The sequence below is a fragment of the Andrena cerasifolii genome, chromosome 3 (assembly GCF_050908995.1).
Source record: "Andrena cerasifolii isolate SP2316 chromosome 3, iyAndCera1_principal, whole genome shotgun sequence".
In the NCBI taxonomy this organism is placed as follows: Eukaryota; Metazoa; Arthropoda; class Insecta; order Hymenoptera; family Andrenidae; genus Andrena; species Andrena cerasifolii.
In genome coordinates, this window is record NC_135120.1 from 14,941,789 (window position 1) to 14,963,840 (window position 22,052).

The 22,052-nt window shown below is 46.7% G+C and overlaps 1 protein-coding gene across 1 annotated transcript in view; it reads right to left on the reverse strand.

The window, feature by feature from the left end:
* Unc-13 (unc-13) overlaps window positions 1-16,709 on the reverse strand; it is a 144,897-nt gene extending 128,188 nt beyond the window's left edge. The window contains exon 1 of the mRNA XM_076808292.1: window positions 15,840-16,709. The gene's annotated coding sequence lies outside the window, so the exon portion shown is untranslated. The remainder of the gene's footprint in view (window positions 1-15,839) is intronic.
* Between the last annotated feature and the right edge of the window lie 5,343 nt (window positions 16,710-22,052).

The window sequence follows — 22,052 nt, forward strand, 5'->3', positions numbered from 1 at the left end:
GAGGCATGATTGCGAGAAAGTTTCATTGACTTAGTGTTGAGGGAGGTTTGGCAGAGTTTTGGGCTAGGAAGAGTATCTCGATTCGGAGACTGAAACGTGGACGTTGAGTAGGTATAAGTTGGAGGTAATTGGCGAGACTGGAGAAGAGAGTTTAGTGATTAAAAGTCTCTTAGTTTGATAGTGATAATTCGTGAGGGAGCTGTGTATCGGGTTGGTTAATAGCGTGACGGTGTTTCGTCTTTCGTGGCTGCAATTTCTTAGCCCGAGACGCGCATCCATCGAGAAGGGGGTAAGGAAGAGACAGCGAAAGAAGATCGATGAGCTCCTCGAACGAAATTGCACTTTTTTTCCAGCAACGCAGGGACATCGCCTCTGTGGCATCATTCATCTTAAGGTAATAGATGTAGACGCACTGTCGCGCTTGAGGACAGTGGACGCGGCTGGAGCCGGGAGCATTAATCGATTGTTCGAGGGTAAAAATAATTTGATTTGATACGGCGAAGCGGCAACGTAGTAAAACGAACTTGAGTGGGGGCGTAGTTCGAGGGTTTCGGTTGTAATTTCTGGTAGGCAATTAGTGATGTCTCGGTGCGAGGTCTTCGTTAAGTCGTGAGTAATAGTACCTCGAGGATGGTTGAAGGTAAGTAATTCAATGTAGTTTCATAAGCATCCCACAAGCATTGACTGCAATGAAATTTGTTTCTACTTCGAGGTAAATGTTTACTGGTTAATTGAGCGACGCTTGCCTGACATTAATCTGAACACAGCTACGTGCGTGGTATAATTTGACGTTACACTGACATCAACTCTCCCACCTGTAACTCGTCACTGGTTCAGCAATATATTCCTGCTTTCACCCTGTGAATTTTGCGTAACCGTTTTATCCACGTATTACAGTGGAACTTTAAGTCTAATAAGCCTAATCGAATTAATAAGCGATTAAGTGTCGCTAGTTGTGCACAGAAATGGTAGGTACTATAACGATGAGAACTGATAGTTGTAATAATCCAGAATTGGGTGAAAATCGAGGGCTCGATTTTATTTCATTCTGCAATTATATTTTATTATACATGCAGTACGTTAATATCATTCAATTAATGAAACTCGCTCGGAGGCTCCCAATATGTTAAACTGATATATCAAACTGTAATTACAGATTTCGTTGCTGTAACTGTACTACTGATCTGCACAATGCGTGCAGTGCACATACACGCGAAAGTGATCAGTGCACTCCATCTTCGTTTCCGGGAATTTTGCAGTTTGATGGGAATCGATTAATAATTAAAAGGGTCTTCCTGAGTGCACGCCAGACTGAGCTTACCGCAACAGTGATCACGCTGTTTCAACGTATAGTTTAATTATAGTGTTAAAGACAAATCCAGTTTTGGAATTACGAAACTAGCACGCAGATCCCGGCTGCCGTGTTTCCAAGTGAAACAACATTAAATGGGCGGGAACGTTAATATCCGCGTGCGTAATTATTTCGCGCGCTGCTCGAAACTCCAAGAATTGCAGTTGCAAATGAACGTCCGCATTAACGTATCTCTGGTAGTGGAAAAGTTCACAAAAGGAGCGGTTTCAAAGTCACTTTAACTCTCCACGCCTTTTCTCCTTAATTGAAATTACTTTCCCCTCTTCCGTCGGTGTCTTTTAATTTTTGTTCCGTCGAAGTTTCCCCCCAGTAAGAAGATATCGCTCGTTAAGCCCACTTGGAGATTCTAATTTCCCTCCCTTAAGACTGCCGTTCGGTGTTTAAAGGCGATTACGATTAAATGCAATGCAAATACATACATCGGTCTTTTAAAAAATTATACGCTACTGCTTTACCTCGTTATCCAGACTGAGCTGTTGTCGTATTTCATCAAAAATTCTGGGTACACGATAAGAGTTTAAGATGCAAAGTGTGGCTCGAGCTTCGCGTTTTAAGAAACGCTTCTCTACTTCCCACGAAGCTTTAAAGAATTCTTTGTTTAATGTGCCAGCTTAGTGTAACGTTGCAGAATTTAAAGTAACTCGCTCGCGCAAGAGTTAATCTTTTCAAAGACTTTGTACTGTTAATGTGGCAAATGATAGATACTTTTACCGATAAGTAGCACTTTTCCAACAGCCAAGATCTGAATTGCAAAATACGAGGATCCCCGGCCGCAAAAGAATTTCGACCCCGAGCTTTTGTTTATTAAAGCTCAGTCGAGCACGCGTCGCACTCTGCATTTCAATCAGATATCGGCATTCCCATTGGACGTACCGGCGTAACGCCATTTGATTGTGCCGCGCGAATCGATTTCTGTTTATCGAAATACGCGCTGTTAAATATAGATGGTGCGCGCAGAGACGCTGCCGATTTTATCGTTAAATTGACTATTACGGATTCCGCCGTACAATAACAGCTCGCAAAATTTCAATGAAGTCCCCGCAATTATCGGCTTTGACTCGATGAAACCAATTAAGCAATTAACGCCCATGATAGGCTGAATCGCATAACGGGATCGCAACTAAATGGAAGTTCTAAGCGAGACCGCTCTTGCAGTCCTAACTAATTAAATTCCCCTGAAATTCTAACAAACGAGCAAATTTGCCACGATCACGTGGCATTATCGAGTATCCCGGTATCCTTTTTAGAAAAAATACAACGTGCCTATATCACAGCGTTCGCGAAGTTCCCCGTCCGACCGTAAAAGTCAAAGGATTGCAGTTTTATTATCGTGAGAGTGGAACGAATGTAACGCGGACGAGGGAGACAAAATAGAGACGGTAAACTGAGATGTCTGAAAAATGTCGTAGCTTTGTCGACAGTCTGTTCTCCGGCGTATATATGCGAGTCTCCCTCGGATTCGCCACTCCTTCAAAAAATTACACTAACAACATCCATTCCCGAGTCTCTCCTTTCTTGTGCTTTCGCTTGGTCCATCCCTCTCGGCGCCACCCTTCTAACCAAGAAAAGAGAGGCCCCAGTGCTTATCTAAGAATCCAATTTACATATTCGATCTTGGTTACGCGGTGGAAGGTTCATATCACTCGTAACGTCGCTGCTTGATACGGAAACGCCGCAAGACGTAAGGAGCACATTTTACGCCCTTCTCGGGGGGTGAAATTTCCCTAGGAAGGGCTCAAGGGGGGCGGCAGTCTTCCAGTTACAGTCCCCAGGGAAAAGTGGTTGTGTTACTGTGGTTTCCTTTCTTTCACGCGAAGAAATGCTGAGGATTTCCCTCGTGTCGGGTAGCAACCCCGATGTGTACGGTGTACACACGCGATTTATCGCGGAAAGGCTGACAGCAGACGAGACTGGAGGCCTGGTACGGGGCACCATCTAACTGGGTACCAACCAAGGTTTCCCTTGTGTACTTTAGATCATGGTCGCTGGAAAGATTACGGGCATACGTAATGTCGATAGCCTGTGCAGTTTTCTAAGGCGAACGTTAATATATTCGTTGTTTCACGTTTCGCGATCGAGAGGATCGAGGGATGGTTCGAAGCGAAATTGCCAAACTGGGCGGCACAGGATACGCGAGGTGCGTTCCACGGCGACGTGGGATGAAAGCGATATTGGCGGAGGGATCGATAGCTGCTTGTCACTCGAGCGTACCCGTGAAACCGAGTAGGGTTTTCCAGCGAGTGTCCCGTTCCTCCGGTCGTCCTCTATGAATTGGATACTTAAGGCTAGACTGTCTGAGGAAAATTTTAGGTCAAACTAGTGATTTTGAAGCACTGTGTCTCTGTGGTGCAGGGGTCTAAAACGCCTCCCCTGACACAACATCATACTTCTCGTCTAACGATCTGAGGATCTGCCAACTCGACACACTGCTTCCATGAGGAGCGAGCAATGCTAAATCTATATTATCTCATGCCCCAGTCGCGCGGGCGGTTCCACTAAAAATTCAACGATGTTCGAAGCAAAGGGTTCGCTATAGAGCAGCCATTATGCGAGGCTCTCTCATCTCTGCCCGTGTCCCGTTAAAATAACATCCGAGCGAACGATCCCCGATATCCCAAGTTCGAATCCATCCTCGGCCTCAATAATTCACGGTATTATCCGGAGCCATTCGGCTAGGAATATCGCGACGCCCGTGGGAAGAATCGAGCGCTAGTGACTGGAATAAAACACGAAGCTGTTCTAAAAATGCGCGAGCATGGCCAGTTACGCGATACTAGCTTAATCCATCTTCCACTATGACGGAGAGTGTCCGTGTCAGCTGGATGCCTCTGCTTTTCTCTTAGCATGTGCGGGCCGATACGGCTCGCGATAAACTACAGTTGTAGGACGTCGCGACGTTTGAGGCCGCGAAGGCGCGAGAACGGCGCCTGGACATCGCGCCGAGTCGACCCGGCAGCCATTAAATTCTCGCGAGGATAACGATGCCGAGGATTGATCGATGTCTACGCGAAGGAGTCGGATGAGGAGAGGACGGCGCGGCCGCGAGCATGGAAATCTTATTATCGATGGACGCGCGCGTCCGATGCATCTGGTGCTTTCCACGGACGAGAAGAAGGCATACACATGATCGGAAGATCGACCGACGGGGCGGATGGCCACGATTGGATTTCAGTTTCCGGCCCTGTCGAGAAAGCTGCCTCGTTATGCCCGCGGAAATCTGATCGGAAACGACGCTAATGCGATTCGTGGCCGCGTGGATTTTATTTCCGTGGGTAATATTCGAGGGAGGGAACAACGCCTCTCTGGCGATCGTTCCTACGGAGCGGGGGACTGTTAGATTGATAAGCGTGCAGGCGAATCGACTTCAGAGACGTGGAACTACTTCCCCACGCGATACGGGTGTTATAAATTAGAAAGGTTGGACAGCCGTATCTCGTAATTGTTTGCTTCTTGCTGTTTTCTTCTCTGGGAACTTGCTGCTTTACAAGTAAATCCCAGATGGGAATATTGGACGTTCCGGGTGGTGGAATGAAAGCTGTATGGCGTACAGGAGCATCTACGAATCTTCCAAGCACTCTGAAGTTCAGAGTCTGAACTGAACCTCTACTCGTGGGAACGATAAAAAATTCCCGTTTCGAGAATTGCTTCGTTGACGATGTTCCGTGCGCTTTTTAGTGGATTAATTTTGTTAATAATATATTGATAATAATAATTATTGTTGGCACGATAATAAATCCTAGATTTAGGATAAATATAGTGATAATTATATATATTTTATTAAAAAAAAATAATTGGAAGTTAAATGTAATTGTTTAAACTATACATATAATAGTTTCATCAGTAAACTGTAATATAAAGGAATAATCAGATGATGTCTACAAAATGTCAATATCATGATGCGGTTTCGAAATTTAGATGATGCATTTTGGGAAATGATTTTTTGTCAATCGGCTAAAGCAGGTTGTTAAAAAGATTAAACCGATGTTTACGAGTATACGAGCATCCGAGGATTCGTGCAACATCTAAGAATTCACACCGCCGATACAAACACTCCTAGCTAGATAAATTATTAGAAAGTGGTAAAAAACTGATTCAAACGTGTCACATGTCTAATGATTACTATTAGCAGTTGTAGTACAGCTTCGAACTCGTTTCTTCTCGAATCCCGCGATCCTTATTACCCGAAAAGCGCCAGAGTGCCTTGCAAAATAAGAAAGTTTGAGAGACAAGGCGGGGAAATTGAAATCTTTCCACCCTTTTTCCAACGGTCGCGGAAAGAGATGAATTCGGATTCCAACAGCTCAGACTTCGGATAGTGGAGCTGATAATGGATTATCCACATTTCTTCTTTTGCTCCGTGACTGTGCCTCCCCCCCGCCCGTCCCTTGCTCCCCCTGCCGCAGAGATTAATCTTCGTTTAATACCAGTGTCGACTTCATGAATCAGCGTCACGAAACTTCCTTCGTAGCGACTTTCTTTTATGCAAATGTCGCGCGAGCAGGACCTCCCCCGTATAAAAGCTTTCCGCAGCTGGGACCGTCTGGATTTTCTGTCTATTTCACTGAGACGCACAGTCGAGCTGCAGCGCGGTATCGTTTCACGGAAACACGAGTGACTCGTGCGTTTTTTGACTCCGCGGACAGGAATATCGCGAAACGTTCGCTCGACTGCTGGATTCCGGGGGAGGACGGGAGGAACAGAATTCTGATAAATGAAGGGGAAAAAGCGAGCCGTATGCGGCGCGACGCGTCTGGTTGACGCGAGCCCGAACGCTCCGGGTCCAGCAGGAATTTCCGTCACGGTTCACGGGGAACACGGAAAAACCAGTGCGAACTTCGCGAAAATCAATTTCGTTCGCTTTAATTTCATTTGTTCCGCTTGCGAACGGAGCGTACTCTTTGTTGGGAGGAGGATAGCAGAGATTGGTGCCGTTCGTCCAGGTGCTTCCAACGTACAGCGTAACAAAGACGGACGTATTTTTTCGAAATGCAACACACAGATTGGCCTGTTTTAATTTATAAATGGATCCGCCTGGAACGGCACGGTGTATCGGACGTAGGTATTGGATGCATGGGCGTCGAAGGAAAGCTTGCTAGGTGAGATTCATTCACTATGCGGACATATTTTCAAAGAGCTTTATCTACGCGTTTCTCAAGAGCAGTGATAAATGTATGTCTTCGGTACGGTGTAATGGCAGAGATTCTTAAGAAGGTTGCAGGAGGAGCCGATGTATGTAAGATCGTGGAGGAGGAATGAATAAACCTTCGTATCGGAAGTCGTGTAGATGAAAGAAACGTTGTTGTCAATGGTGCATTGTAATCTCGGGACCGTCCATTCAATCGGACTTCTCGTATCGTTGGCTTAAACTGGAATGTAGCGACATTTACTATCTGCTCCCCTTATATTACAGTGACACGAATACTTGTCCCTTTGCCCTATATTCTATATCGATACATTTCTGTTATCTGCACCTGTTGATTGTATTCTCAATATTTCAATTCGGAGGATCTACATTTACTTCTGTATCCGTAAATATAATTTGAAGTGCAACCAAGTTTACCTACACTTGAACCCCCAAACTCTGGTTCACAATTAGTTCGCAGACTTAATTCCTCCCAGAATAACTCTCGCCGTTTAGCTAAATGTTAAACGATCGCACACTCCTACAAGTTACTTCATTACCGGGAGCCTGGGCTCTGTAACAACGCCAACCACCGTTGAAACGTGGCACCGAAACACCCTGCGTACGAGGAGGCCCGACTTACAAGGGATACCGGCAGCCTCGCTCGCCCCCATTTCAGATGTAATCGTTCGAGGGACAACGCGAACGAGTGCTCGTGAAACGCGATTGGCGAGAGGAAAGGGCGGTGGCGGGCGATTACAGCGAGGGAGAAAGGAACAAGTAGCGAACGAAATGGTCGAATAAACAAGGGGAGAGCGGAGAAAGTGGCCGGAGACAGGCGGTCGGTAGGAGAACGATAGGCATACCAGCGAACGGAGTGGCAAAGGGAGAAGTACAGAGGAATGAGAGAGGACAATGCAATCTGCGTAGGAGGCCTGCGCGCGTTCACGAACACACTTGTCCCGTGCACCATGTGCCGAGTTCCTTTGATCTCTGGGGATACCCTGGTACCCTATTGTCTACAGGGAAAACAACAGGAAAACACGAACGGCGGGGAACGCGTTACGGGGGGGGGGGGGGGGGCGAGGGAGCATCGGCGGCGAATAAAGCTTGGAAAAATCGAGACAGAAAGGGACGCCGCGGATAGAACGTCAGCCCTTTTGTTGAATGACTCGCTGGTAGGAGCCGTGGTCGTTTAATAACGACAATGCTCACGATGGAGTATTGTATTTCGGGGTCCGCAGCGAGATCAGGCGGAAAACGCGCGCGGTTCCCAGTTGCGGGATTGCACGCGACGCCGTCTGGTGATTTTCTAACTGTCCACGTCGAAAATGAAAAATTAAATTCCGTTAGTTTGTTTCGATCCCGCTTTTGTTCGTGTAGAACGTGGGGAAGTGCGCGTGGGTGAATGGGGAAGATTGAACGGGCCAAATGAAATGAAAGTAACAATGAACATCAAGCTACAGGGACCTGGGAATTAAAGGACCAGCAGGGATTTGCAATGAAATTGCATCGTTGGATTCAATAAAAATTCCATCAACATTCCATCCGTGTTCCATGCGCAGCGAGTTGAAGAAAAATAATGCTTGTGTGATTGAACGGGTTAGTATTCGAACGTGTGATCGAGTTCGATGAATGTGACTCATCGATGTAGTAGTAATTTTGAATTGGACTAAGTCGACAGATGTTCTAACAATTCTTTTATCATATGTAACTCAATGGGAGACGAGGAATAATTTCGAACCAGACGCGAGGAGTACTCCTTCGATGTGTTCACCCCTTGACTCCTAAATTCCCCAGTTCTGTATCGGCGAGCTTCAACGAAGACGAATTTAACTTCACTAACACAGTGCTCAAGCACCTTGTTCTTCGACACAAGTCCTCTTGCTTTCTAGACCAATATTATTATACTACAATATTAACGGTGCGTTGTTTGTCTTTGAAGAGCTATCGGAGTTTGTATCGAAATTCGAAGTACCCGCAAGCTTATGGTGGGGAACTAAGGATGATAGGGGAGTGGCAAATGGTGGGAACCTAGATCCAGGGGTGCGATCGTTTGGGTGGGAGATTTATGATGGAGCGAGGGTAGAAGAAAGCCCTAACTTTCGTTTCTTTCGCAAATGTCGGTGGCTTTTTCACCAAAAGTTCCAAGCATCTCGTTTACATTATTCTTCAGCAAGCTGTGACAGTGAAGAACTGTACAGATCGATGAGTAGTCTAAGGTGGCACGGTCCTGGTACCCGTAGCTGCATCATGTTGCGGAAACGTGGATAAAGCGACGCAGGAAAGCAGTGATAGGCGGAAGGAAATTGGAGCATCTCCGCCATGAGACACCTAACGTGTCATTTATTTCTAACGCCAACTCTTGCCGAGGACATTAAGAGTACTATTTCAAAAACAAAGCGAGAAGCAAGCGCGGCACACAGTTCCAGTAGAAATTCACTCCGCTGGTATGTACATAACCTCCGTCCCTTCGCGAGTTGGACCTAGACAAAGTTACTCAATATTTCCCTTCAACGTTATCTTACAACCATCCATCAATACCAAATCCAAAGATTATAATACAAACACAGTTCTTTCAAACTCGCTGAGCAAACTCGCAGAAACTTCTGCAGCTCCATGATATTTAATAAGAAAGTTCTGAAACCGTCGAACAGCCATCCCTTCGTATTTATTTACTCCTAAAAGCCGCGAACTGGGGAAACTCGGTGGAACTGTTGGCCGAATAGGTGCCCTTATTGGATTCGCGATATTCCAGGCGTCTAACGTAGCTCATGGCGTGTAGACTCCCTTCGTTTAATCGATACTTATTAGTGACACCGTGCTCGATACCGCCGCGTTTAATTTAGATTGACTACGCCCTAAACGCAGCGTCGCTCGTCGCGAGATGCTCGCTGAATCTTGTTGGCTGACAGGTGCGGCGCGCATAAATTTCAACGTCGTTGGAATTACTTGGAACAATATCCGGCTTAAACGGCGCTACGATTTTCATCGTGGTTTATCCGCCCTCCCACTCCCTTAGCCCTGTCGCATAGGTCTGATATAGACGATCCTAGTCGCGAATTATTCCACAACGAAAGTGTCTCGTCGCGGCGCAATTACGAGGCGAGCGCGGGGATTCCCACCATAATGCCCGTGGAAATGAAAGATAAGTGGAACGGTAAACGATACTTCACGAGTTGGAATGGAAAATTGTACGAGCTTTTTAATGATCCGCGTAGTCCGCGCACGAAAAGATTGCTACCTTAACTGTTGCTATTCGTCCTACCACTTTTGTGCAAGTTTCTCAATGCAGTACGTAAGTTTCCTCGTTACACGGCTTTTTAGGGAGGTAGGGTCTGGAAGGGCGCAATGAAGATATGGAAAAGAGATATACGACGTTAATTATGATGAGAAAAATTCCATGAAACTTCATGAATATTCATGGTCCCCGAGCCCCGGCGATCCCGCGGATTCGTGCTCGTATTTCTCGTGCGTCGATAGAAATCTTTCCAGCGAGTATCCGCAGCAGCATTTCCACCACTTTCGCTGCAGCTCCCACTGGACTTGGAAAATCGAAGAACGGAAACCCACTGGTGAACGGGGTGGCGAATTTTCGCCGCGCTTAACAGACTGGAGCCCGAGAAAAAGCAAGCGACCTACTTGCCGGGGTGAATCGACGACACCTACCAAGGGGCGTCGAGACGCGTACGGGAACCCCGTTTCGCGAGGAACACGCCTGCGAACTTGATACGCTCGACGGTTGGGATGCTGGGTTGCGGAACGCTATCCTGTCTCGCGTTCAGTCGCTGGAATTCCAGGGTGATATATTTCAGTGTATTCCAGAGGAGGAATGGAAAAAAGGACATTGTAATGTGCTAAGAAAAGCAGAGAATTTAAGGCAGTGGGGAGGTCGAGAGCGGAAGAGGGGGAAATGAGAAACGACGAAGCACGTTGGAATAAAGAGAACGAGAACAGAGGATGGAGGAAAGGAGTCAACGACTCGTGGTTCGCCGGCATCGATTGCAAATATTTAAAGTACGAGGTCAGAGACAAGAGGGTGCTCGAGGCAGAGCCTGGTCTACCACGAAGAATAAGTAAATAATGAAGGAGCGGATAAGGGCGAAGCAGTATGTGTACGCCGGCGCGTCGCACGGGATCTCGTCAAATCGCTTTAGCCCCCCTAGTGAAACAAGGTTGCTGCTCTCGCGGACTCGCCTCGGCGGAGATGTGCCCCGGAAGGACACCAGATAGAAACTACCCAACTGTGCGAATCCCCTGTCGCTGGGCAGTTCCAGTGATCACCTCTTCTCCGGAGGAATTCCTCTTGCAGCTACGACGCGCGGAAAGAAAATCATTAGCGATTTTAGACTGGTGCCTGCGCCTCGGTCGCGGAACGGCGAAGGCTTTCGGGCGAATTGCGTCCCGTGGGAATTCAATTTTACGACGGCGATGCGAACGAAACGACGGTGTAAAGCGGGAACGAGGATCTCCTAAGACGCGCGGCAGAATTGCAAATTCGCTGGATCATCCCAGGTTCGTTCTGCATCGGGAGGGAAAACAGGACAGAGGGTTGCGAGGTGGATAAGGGTTGCAGTTGGCTCGGCAGACAACGCGTACGATGGCTCCAGAGGCTGTCCTTATTTCGCCCTTATCGTCGAGGCGCAGTAGATGCACTTGCAACAATTACACGCTCCGAGCACGTGGATGTACTGTTGCTATTGGGCGTTCGTGATAGGGAACGTGGTTTGTGGATATCAACAGTTGGAATATGGATGTTTTTAGAATGTTTTGGAGTTGTAGCTGAATTGGAGAGCTGAGGGTATACGAGTGACTTGTGAAGTTGCTTGAGATCATTAGCAGAGGACTCTTGCATTTTTGTAGACCGCGTGTACTATTAGTACCTTCCTCCTGTGACCCTGTACTGAAAGATGTATAAGATTTAGGATCTTCTGAGATGCTTTAGATATAATGAGACAGGTTGTAGATACTCTGGACTTTGAGCTTGGGTTCCTTACATTTTTCAACTCCTACATGAATAATTGCTGTGCTTGTGTAGTTTTGAGTATTAAATTTGAATAAAGACAGAAATATGAAATTGTGTGTAATGTTGTTAGCCTTAGTAATGGTGATTCTTTGATGAATATTCTGTCTGGAGTGTGCCACGAACACTGACAGTATCGATCTCCTTTTCGTTGAATTTATCGTGAAAGGAACGATTGAGGTAAGGCGGTACGGTCTCAAGCCTCTCTTTGTCTCATCAGTGTTGCGCTGGGTAATTACCGAACATAGAGACCGAGTTGCAATTGCAGTTCATGCTGATGGTATTTGCGATAGAGCTCCCCTCTTTCATTAAACATTGAACAGCGTATAGAAAATAATGAGACCGGGAGATGCTTTCTCTTATATTTTACATTGAAGTAGTACCTTAAGGGCTTGGTACGTTAGTCGCATCTCTAATTAAAGGTTACAGGAGACTTTGAACATTCTTCTGTGTTAATAGAGTTTAGCTCCGCGTTTTAGAACGCAGGGTTTATGCATTTTGCATTAATCCTGGCGACTCCACCCCTGGCACAATAACTGCATTGTTGTCTGACCAGAAACGGGGCTTATTCACTGTCACGCCTGCTCGTAATTCAGTTATAACTGTTGGCTAACCGAAACTATTAACGTTGTTCCTTCATTGCTGTCTGAATATTTAACATGCTTCACGATTTACGAGAACACGAGGAACTTTCTATTGGCGGTACCTTCCTTTCTGTTCGGGGGAATTAAAACTTGTTGACGAGGACACGCAAGAGCAACTAGTAGCTACTGTAACAGAATACACGCTTCAACGGAGGAGCTTGATTCTTTCTTCAGATGCGAGATCCCTTTTTATTGAAGCTTACCAATTCAAGAACGGGATTTCGGAAATTCGAGGAGGATGTAACAGGATTTACCGAGTTTCGCTATGGATACTTTTCAACTTCGTGATTCTGCTTTCACTACGGTTTTACCGAACGCTATGTTATGAAACTTCAATATCCCATCTGGAACCATATTCTAAACCCTATATTTGGCCAGCAGGAGTGTCTTATACCGAAAAGTAAGGTAAGTATTTCCCTTGGATTTCAAGGTACAAAGAAGTGGGTGCAATAAAATTGAAATATCGAAGGACCGGGTATCACCTATTTCTTATTTGACTGAGTGCATAGAAAGTGCGAAGTATCTTCGAACGCGAAAATCCTGCACAGCTTGAACGTCTACTGTTACCATATATCCACAGACACGCCCGATACTCTGGTACAACTGGTCACGCAACACAATAAACTGACCTTTCGATCCACGAAATCGGGCGTCACACGTTAGGAACGACATGAATCCTCGTAATTAGGTAACTGTAGACCTAGACCAAGATACCGCGATTGCGGAGTTAATATCCAATCATCCAGTCGATCCTGCTTGACCAACTTCGTATGATTTGCACGATAATTAATATCCCGTAGTGTTGCTAATAACCGGGACCTGGTGGACTCCCAGTTAGCAGTAAGCAGTGTGGAGCGGAAATTGGAACGCAGCCACGTTTTCGTAAAGGGGCAACCTCCATTGCTCTGCCGATTATCTCTACCCAGCCCGAGCATCGGAAGGGAGGTTTTAATTTTTCATGGAGTGGTTTACTATCGGACGAATCAACCCTTGAAACGAGATCGAGAGGTTTATTTCCGCCTCTGCTAGGTAACCTCTTTGTCCGACTGATTTTTATGATCGTGAGGCTCGATGAATACGCCCCGATGGAGCAATTCGTTCGATCCTTGTTCCACGAGCGATCAAATCGAGGTTTACAGGCTGAGATACAGGAGTTACAGCACCCAGTGAAGCAATAGAATTTAAATATCGACCGAAATATTGGGGGACTAGTAACTTGCCCGGCGTATATGCTTGCAATTTTCTTTATAGGATTCTCGCGCAGCCTACGTTTGTTGTAATCGCGATATGATTATGCTGCCTTTGTTACGCGAAAGATTGTATAATAATGGCAAGCTACTTGTGGATTAAAATCAGTATTAGTTTAAATGAAACTGAGCAAAACCGATTGGCCCCGTTAGTGCACAACTATTACGTGGGCATTAATCTCGTTGCTTGCTGGTCAATGGTAATCCATAATGATAAATCTTTAATCGTTGCATGGATCAACGGGTATGTTCCATACACTAGATCCTGCATAAACTAAAGACGAAAATAGAGAAGGAATCTGTAAGTCTGCTGTCCCTCACTTTGTGAAATATGATTCCTCGAATTGATACCTTCCTTTATTATTCGTGATATAAAGAATATTCAAGATGGAGATTATGTTAAATAAAGATTTTGATCCAATTTATTCTCTGCCCGTCTACGTTTCTTAATTCCAATCAGACGTAGTCCCTCATAATCAAGGCTTCAACAGGTTCCGAAAATAACTGTGTCAAACTGTTATATAATGGTTCTGACTGAAAGAGTCATGAATAACCTTTATTCTGAATAACCTTTATAAAGAACCTAAATATCAGACTATATCAGTTTAAGTTACGGTTCCTATATAGCTCTGTAACTTTTATTTTTTAGGTTCTGAAATTTAGGTTCTTTATAACGGTTATTCAGAATAAAGGTTCTTCATAACTCTTTCAAGAACCGAAATCTTTACAATAACGGTTTCAAGCTCTGCTCATAATTATCCCATTCGTGGCATCGTACATCCTTCGAATCTACCGCGAAGGATACAAAGAAGGAGGACTACTGTGCAGAAAGGACAGCTGGGAACGTGAAGACTCGATCACGCGCAGCCAAGAAGCAGATGGCAAGTGCAGGAGGGAGGCCACGTCAACAAGTGTCTTGGCACTTGTTCGGACGGTTTTTCAGGGCGAACCGTCTTCCTGGGGAAACTCCTAAAACCGTTTCGTTCTCACGCGATGCGACCAGGAAATTGCCGGAAGTGTCTGCCACTGCCAACTGGTCAAAAGTTTACAGCTATAAGCGGCAATTGCCCAAGTGAGCTGTCGACTCGTAACATCGCTCGCTTCCGCGGCATATTTCACTCTACGGTCTCTTATAATCACGCGATAGGAGCCGGAAAGCGGCGCTGTTTATTGCACGATGGAGACAGATATTGGTCAATAGTCTGCGTTCTTCTAGCGAACGTATTTCTTCAAAGAAATCGTCGTGCAATGAACATTCATTTCTTCTTTATGTTAGTTCTTAGTATTTGGGGTACGATTGTTAATTTCGTCGAGCTAAAATTACACAATTGGAATTCAAGAGGGCGACAAGCGTGATGGTTTAAATAAATCAAAACTTGAAACGTTAAATGGACGATAATTCTAACGGACATTTTCACGAGTCAGTATCCAATCTTCTTCCATAAGTCTCCAATATTCTTATAAACTTTAATCAAAGGTTGACACGGCAACGTCCGAGAGAGTTACTCTCTACTGAAACGATGAACCGGTGAACCAGATGAGACTGCATGTTTTATTGCTTGCTGTCACGCGGAGTTTCCTTGTTGACTTTCAATGAGAAAGCTACCAGAAACCTTATAGAAGAAAACGTCTATTACCCCTGGCGCTACAGTAACGCGATTGGAAAGTTAATTGGGCGCAACCACACGGAACGAACTGGACACCCATGAAACAGGAGACAGCCTGCTAAAATGGAGGCTGAGACGATTGAAGTTCTCATCACGTATTGTGAGCACAAACTCTTTCTGCTTTATTGCTTTGAAGATGGAGACTAACCAACGCGAGGACGATCGAAATCTTTAACCCGTTCGTCGTGTTTGTGAGCTTCATTTAAATAAGGAATAAGGCAATAATATTCTTCTAGAATTTGTATCTATACCAAAGAAGCTATGAAATCAAAACACTATTCTTGCAAACTAATAAATTTCAAATTTGTAATTGATTACGTTATCTAAGAGAGTTTCATCAAATTACATCTCATGACTCGCTCAGAAGAGGCAGACAATCATCTCTATGAGTGTGCAACCAGTGGGGCTTGGTCACAACAATGCAAACAGCATTTCAGTGTGTAAATTTGCAGTAGAATGCTAACCACTCTTCGTTTTATAATCTTCACCGCACTGCGCGAGAGCAGATCACGGTCGGACTCGCATAAAACGTACATACAGAAGGGTCGATAGACGTCCAGTCGTAGGCAAACGAAATGGACGATTTTAGGGCACGGACACCGTGGCGAGCTCTCTCGTAAGCAGCCTCGTAGATCCTCGTTGGATGTTGAAAGTTCGATTCGATACGGAAGAGATCTGCACCATGGAAACTGTAGGATCGCCGGCCCGTTCGGTTCGCCGATAGAACAATAACGGGCGACGCAACTATTATATTACTCGCTTACCTTCGGAATGGCGCGGAAGCGGCTTCCGTTCTCAACGGCGAAGTCTTAACTGCAGATTAAACCAGGTACAACCATTGTGTGAAGGGTCGAGTCGAGGACCCGTCGCGCACTATATCTAGATACGTTTGTAGGCCGTTCACCGCTCTCTATTTCTCTCTTCTTCTTTCCACTCCAACGACCCGCGCCGCCCCTTTCCCTTCGTTGTAAGCTTTACTTTCTATCCTTCTTAGCCGGAGGTAGGTTCAATGAATCGCTACAGAAGATAGTGCTTAAACCGTTAGACAGTAGTAATTGAACTAGGTGATATCGTAACCCGATGATTCGCGTAGTAATTGACAGCATTCGTTTTGGTCGTTTCGTTGGCGATCCCCTCAATCCTCTCTCTTCTATTCTTCGACATCAGGACCCGCCTATTCCCCCGTTGCCCTCGACGATGATATACGCCGCGCCTGTGCGCTTCCCTTAATTATCTATCGGTATAATATTATCATAGAATCTTTGCTTAAACTTTGAACGAGTAGATAAAACATTAGACTTGAATAGCTCCACGAATTAATATTACTCCTCTCCGCCTTTATCCAGGGACACGTCGAACATCGATAGACTATTAACTTCTCGTTTCTGATCGTCGATGAAGCTCCTGCGTCTCGCTCTAACCCCGTATTTCTCTCGCAGTCGATATGTCGGCCTGTTCCCACGCGTTCGATTCAATTTCTCCTCTCAGCTCGCTGCATCCTCTCTTCTCTCTGTCGTTCGCTCGCTCGCTACTTCGTGGCCCGTCAACTTCGGCGATTCTTCGGCACTTCTACATCCAAGCGTCGCGGAAACACCCTTCCTGCCAGCCTCTGGTGGTAACGCCTCCCCTCTGCAATGGAATTTCACGCGGCGATGCAGGACACGTCGCGAGGTAAGAACGAGAACACGTGGCGGGACCGACATTCGGGGATGCGCGACCGTCCTCTTTTTACCACTAAGCACGCTGCCCGCCGTTAACGGAAGCCTGACACCACTCGCGGAGCTGGTTCAACGCGATAAGGGAGAACGCTGGTAAGAAATTCAGAAGCTCTCCATTGATTCGGTCGTCGAGCGATACGACGTGACTGGACAGCACACGGAAGAAGTTTACCTACGTACACAGACGATCAAGCTTTAAAACGACACCCCAGGAGCATGGAGTTGTCGACGAAACAACCGAAGGGGGTTTCCAATTCAAACCTGAAGGAACATGGCACGATTGATCGCGCGCGGTATCACGATCAAATATATTGCTTCGCGTCCCACGCATACGGAACGAGGCTTTTAGCCGTTTTCACCTTTTATCAGGCTCCCTAAGCCGCGCCACGCCGTTGCGGTTAGCGTGCCACCGTTATTCGTTCGTCGAAGACGCGACTCCGCGCGAAAGCAACCCATTAACGTGCAAATAAATCTTTATCTCGCAGTAAAGCAGCGTGTATCGCGTGGAGAAAGTTCCGCGAATGCGTTTAGAAACAGGCACCTCGGGGAAATGAAATTTTCTGGAGCTGATGGCGGAACGATGGTCGGCACGATAATATACGGGGTTGATTTTTGCGAGGAGATTGATGCGCTGGCTTTAACAGTGTGATAATGCACGGCAAACTCTGTGAAAGAGTATTCGCGTTGGAGTCGAGGGAAGTAATAGAAATTTATAGTCTGTAGAAGTAAATGACGAGGATGCGTATCAACTTTCACTGTTTTCTATTCGTCAGACAATTGCAACTGAGATTGATACTACGCGATGCAATTTTACAGGATAAAAATTGCTATATGTCATTCGCGAATGTGAGGTTGATTTAAAGTCCTGTTTAACTTTTATACTCGAGAGGTAGACTCTAAAATTTCATCGTTACGAGAACCACCCTCTATATACGCGCGATTACGTAGCTAATTTCGAACAGAAGCGGTCCGCCTGACGTAACGAAGCTCTGCAACGAAATTCCGCATTAAAACCGTGCTCAGTCTTTGAATTGGAAGCGTTTCGAAAATTTATGCCAGCCGCGCGATTCGTCGGACCACCGGTAAAATGCGAATTTCCAAATGCTCCCGTCCGACCGAACACAAACGCGTGGCTCTGCTCACCGCCGAACTAACGTGCTATTGACCTGCTAAACCAATTTCCAGGATGCAATTGCGGAACATCTTTATTACAGAGGACGGTGCAACGAAACGATCGTTCCTGCCCACGAGTTCCCCCATCCTGTTGATAGGATCACGTATCGTTGAAACAGAAATTCCCGCAGAATCCTAAAGTTCTTTCCACTCGGCTCCTCTAGAAAGCGTTCCCCTAGTTTGTCGAATAATTTACCGCCCTGCGTTCTCCTCGTAACGATGAAAATAGAGGCAGACTGGGAGAATTTTGTCGAGACGAGTAGCGAAGGTACGAATTTTTGGAAACGTGATCAACGTACGACATCCACAGGCCCGTTAAATTGGAGCTACTGTCGTGGAAAGCATCCCAGCCGACTTCATTCGCCTCACGCGTTCGTGCTCCTAAGTTTTCCGGAGTTGTCGGACTTTCCCCGATAAAGAACGTTCTCGCGGAGATCCAAACCGGTGGAAGTTCGCGAAATGGAAGAAACGCGGAGAATTCGTATTATCGGGGATTGGTCTCCCCCGGGCCGCAAAGGGGACTCGTCCCACCCCTACAGCTCCGCCGACTCGCGGCCAGCAAAATTCCCGCACTTCAAAGAGCGTCTCGGGGTTCCACCGACCGGCTTCTCTCCCGCTGGAATTTTAATTCGCCACAGATAATCTGAAGTTTTCCCGTCGCGACCGCCAGCTCCTTTTGTTTCGGGCGAACCGTCACGGGCAGCGTATCAAGCGGTCCTGTAGCTTGAATTTTAAATCGCGCGATTTAAAGAGACCTCGACATCGACCGATCGCCGCGTCGCGACCCCTTTCCGTGCCCCCCCCGTCAGAAGCTTCGAAATTCGAATCCGTCGATCGTGGACGCCAAACAAATCGATCAACGCCACTGGGGCGCTGTTCTCCTCGAATTTCCGCACACTTCCCGCACTCACTGGGCACCACGGTCACGCAGTTCCGCAGCTGCTTTACGGGCCAGAGGCTCGAGGCCCTCCATTCGTATTTCACAGAGACGACTCCAGGAGGAATACGGCCGGGCGTCGGGGTGACAGCGTTAACTCTCGACACCCAGTAACCACCAACTTACATCCGAAATTTCCACGTCTTCCTTATCCCCGTGGCTTCGTTAGCGCCACAGCTATCGGTGGCTCGGTGTAACGCGCAACCACGCACGCGACCACGCACACACGCACTCACCCTCGACGCAAGCACTCACTCGGTTATTGGGCACGCACGCACACGAGCTTCCGACCCCTATGTCGGCCCCGACACCGAGCAATAGGAAAACTCCGCGTCGTCGTCGTCGTAGTCGTCGTAGTCGTCGGCGTCTGCGGTGGAAGCCGCGAGGAGAAGAGGCCGTTCACACGGAAGCCTTGCCGGCGTTCTCGGAGCGCCGTCGCGCGAGTCGCCGGCGGGACGCTGCTCGACGCCGACGCCGGCACTTCCTCGCTACCATCCCCGGCTTCTCGCCGCTGAAACGCCGCGCCGGCTGGACGCGAAACACGCGCGACTCGGTCTGTGAATGTGGGGCAAGGCTGGCACACGCACACCTCGCCGGGCGTGTGCCCCGCGTTAACCACGGCTCTCGCTACTGCCGGCTGGCACAACGTGTACCTCCGCTACTAAACCGCCTCCGCTACCCCCTCCTTCCCACACGCTGGGATACCTGCTCGACCCTCTCTGCTCAACCGCGCCACCGGCGATCAACCCTACGAAACCACCACCCCCTTATCAAACGTTACTGCGCATGACACAGGGATGTGCCGAGCCACGGGTGTCCATCGACCCCCCCATTGCGTCGCTTCAATTCTGGCGGTCGATTTTTTTTCCACACCGCGCAAGGTGGAAAGGGAGCCTCTGGACAGACAGCCACGAGCTGAGGGTTATTCCGGCGAATTTCTGTTTTATTCGAGAGTTCTCCTTTCGGACGATTTGCCCCGAAGCAGGTTGTCGCGAAGGAAACGGTGTTGAATGAGTGGTACGCTACTGGAAGGACATCGATTGATTGCTATCAATCCTTCTGCGTCTCGGGGCCAACCAATTTTAAACGCAGTTCGCTGCGGTTATGATGTTCCTGCCCCGTGGCCTGGTGAAACTGCTCTCTCGTCTCGGGCAAGATGCGTATTTTTTCTTGCGGGTAGATTGGAGGAGCTGAAAGCAGGTTACTCGTGCTCGAATCGGGCTTTCTTGTGGACAGTCTGTTTTTAGAACGATGGTTTGTGGTTGAGTACCTTGTACGTGACTTCTATATCGATATACATTATTCTCTGTAATTATATGTTTCCGTCTGGTTTTATCTCGTGCGCGTGTAATGATTTCATATGACATGAAAGTTTCGTGCGCATTTACCAGCAAGAGGCGGACGATTTTCAAGTACCCAGTGCTTTATTAATCCCACGCGTAAGTCGCTCCAAACATTTCATTAAGGCCCTCTCAAAATGCAGACTTTTCTCGGGCGTCATCCTCGGGTAATACGCAAACGGATTACAGCGCCCCGCATTTATGCAGAAGGCTACACGGAATTTTATTAAAAATCTCGAGAGTTCCCTTAATCGCTGACGTATCTACACGTAACACTTGGGTATTATTCCTCACGCAAGACGTGCTTCGATGCATTCCAATACCACGTCCCGTCAACTACACAGGACGGAAGCGTTCATTGTCAAAAAAAGTAGTATAAGTCAATGAACCGTCAGTAAGGTAGCACAGGTTGGTGTACCTTTAGAAAGGTTATGTATGTTGGCGTACGATAGACAAGTAGAATAGGTCAGTATGTGGTCAGAAAAGTGGAGTGCTCAATGGATGGACGAGTGGTATGGGCTCGTACATAGTCAGTCAAGCCGTGTCTGTTATGTCACGACTGGAAAAGTAGTGTGGGTCACGATGTAGTCAGACGAACACGGACCTGTATCTTTAGCGAAGTGGTATAAACCGATGTAGGGTCAGGCAAGATCAGATGTGTTCACGGTAGTAGTGTAACTCAGTCAATACGAATAAGGTCAGGCAATTAGTCTAGGTAAGGGATCGTTCTTAAATTACGTAAAGGTAATTTTGGCGAATTCTTACCCCCTCCCTCACCCATTATAAGAATTATAAGTATTCCAACCCCCTCCTTACGTAATATTTTTTACACTGAATTTTTTCAGTTATTAAAATTCGTTTAAAGGTTCATATAATTCATTGAACTCGGTTTCGGGAAATTTAAACTAAAACTACTTTTCCGGAACATTAATGATAGAATTTGTAATTATTGAAAATTTGGTTAAAAAATATTACGTAAGACGCTACCTGACTCTCCCCTCCCCGCGGAAGAAAACGTAAGAAATTCGTGACTCGCTCTCCCTCCAAAAAGCCTTACATAATTTAAGGATGACCCCTAACTCCCGATTTAAGTATTCTGAATCACAATATGTTGAAACAATACTCTGCTGTTATCATTCAGCGCACACTGCGATATCATGTGCCCTTTGTGCGCTGTGTTTGCGCCCGAAGTACACAGGGCAGCTGAGAAATTTATTTCCCCAAATCGGGACCTCTCTCTCGCATGCAAGCCCACGCAATCCTCGTGCATATCTCTATCCTCTGACGCTCGTTCTCCGTATGGTGCAGTGCGATAATGAAAAATTGCGCTTCACCTATCGCGATAGATCGCACAGGCCGTGACACGTGCACGTGCGCGCTATCCATATCCCGTTCAACAGTCTAACCTATATTCAACCGCCCCTCGTGGCGAGGAAAATGTCTAAGCTAGAACAATAAGAAAGATCACGAGCGAACTCTTGAGTACGAAGTGATACTTGTCAGAGGCAAACAGGGAGGCCTACTAAGACATTATCGAGGAAAATCACGGAGCATCGTGTGCGATGTGTGTCTCCAGAGGATGACCCACAAGGGGAGATCCCAACCCGAAAATTCAAAAAATTCTGAAACTTTGTGGCTGTGTAAGGAATTTCCTTCTGATTACAACGCAATATTTTTTGGCTGCCCAAAATCACACTGACGGGGTGAAATTAACCACTGAAGATTCCGCTATTTTTCGATTTTATTTTCTAACTCGCAATCTGTAAGATATATAGAAAAGAAATTTCAAGACAAAAGTTACTTCTTTTA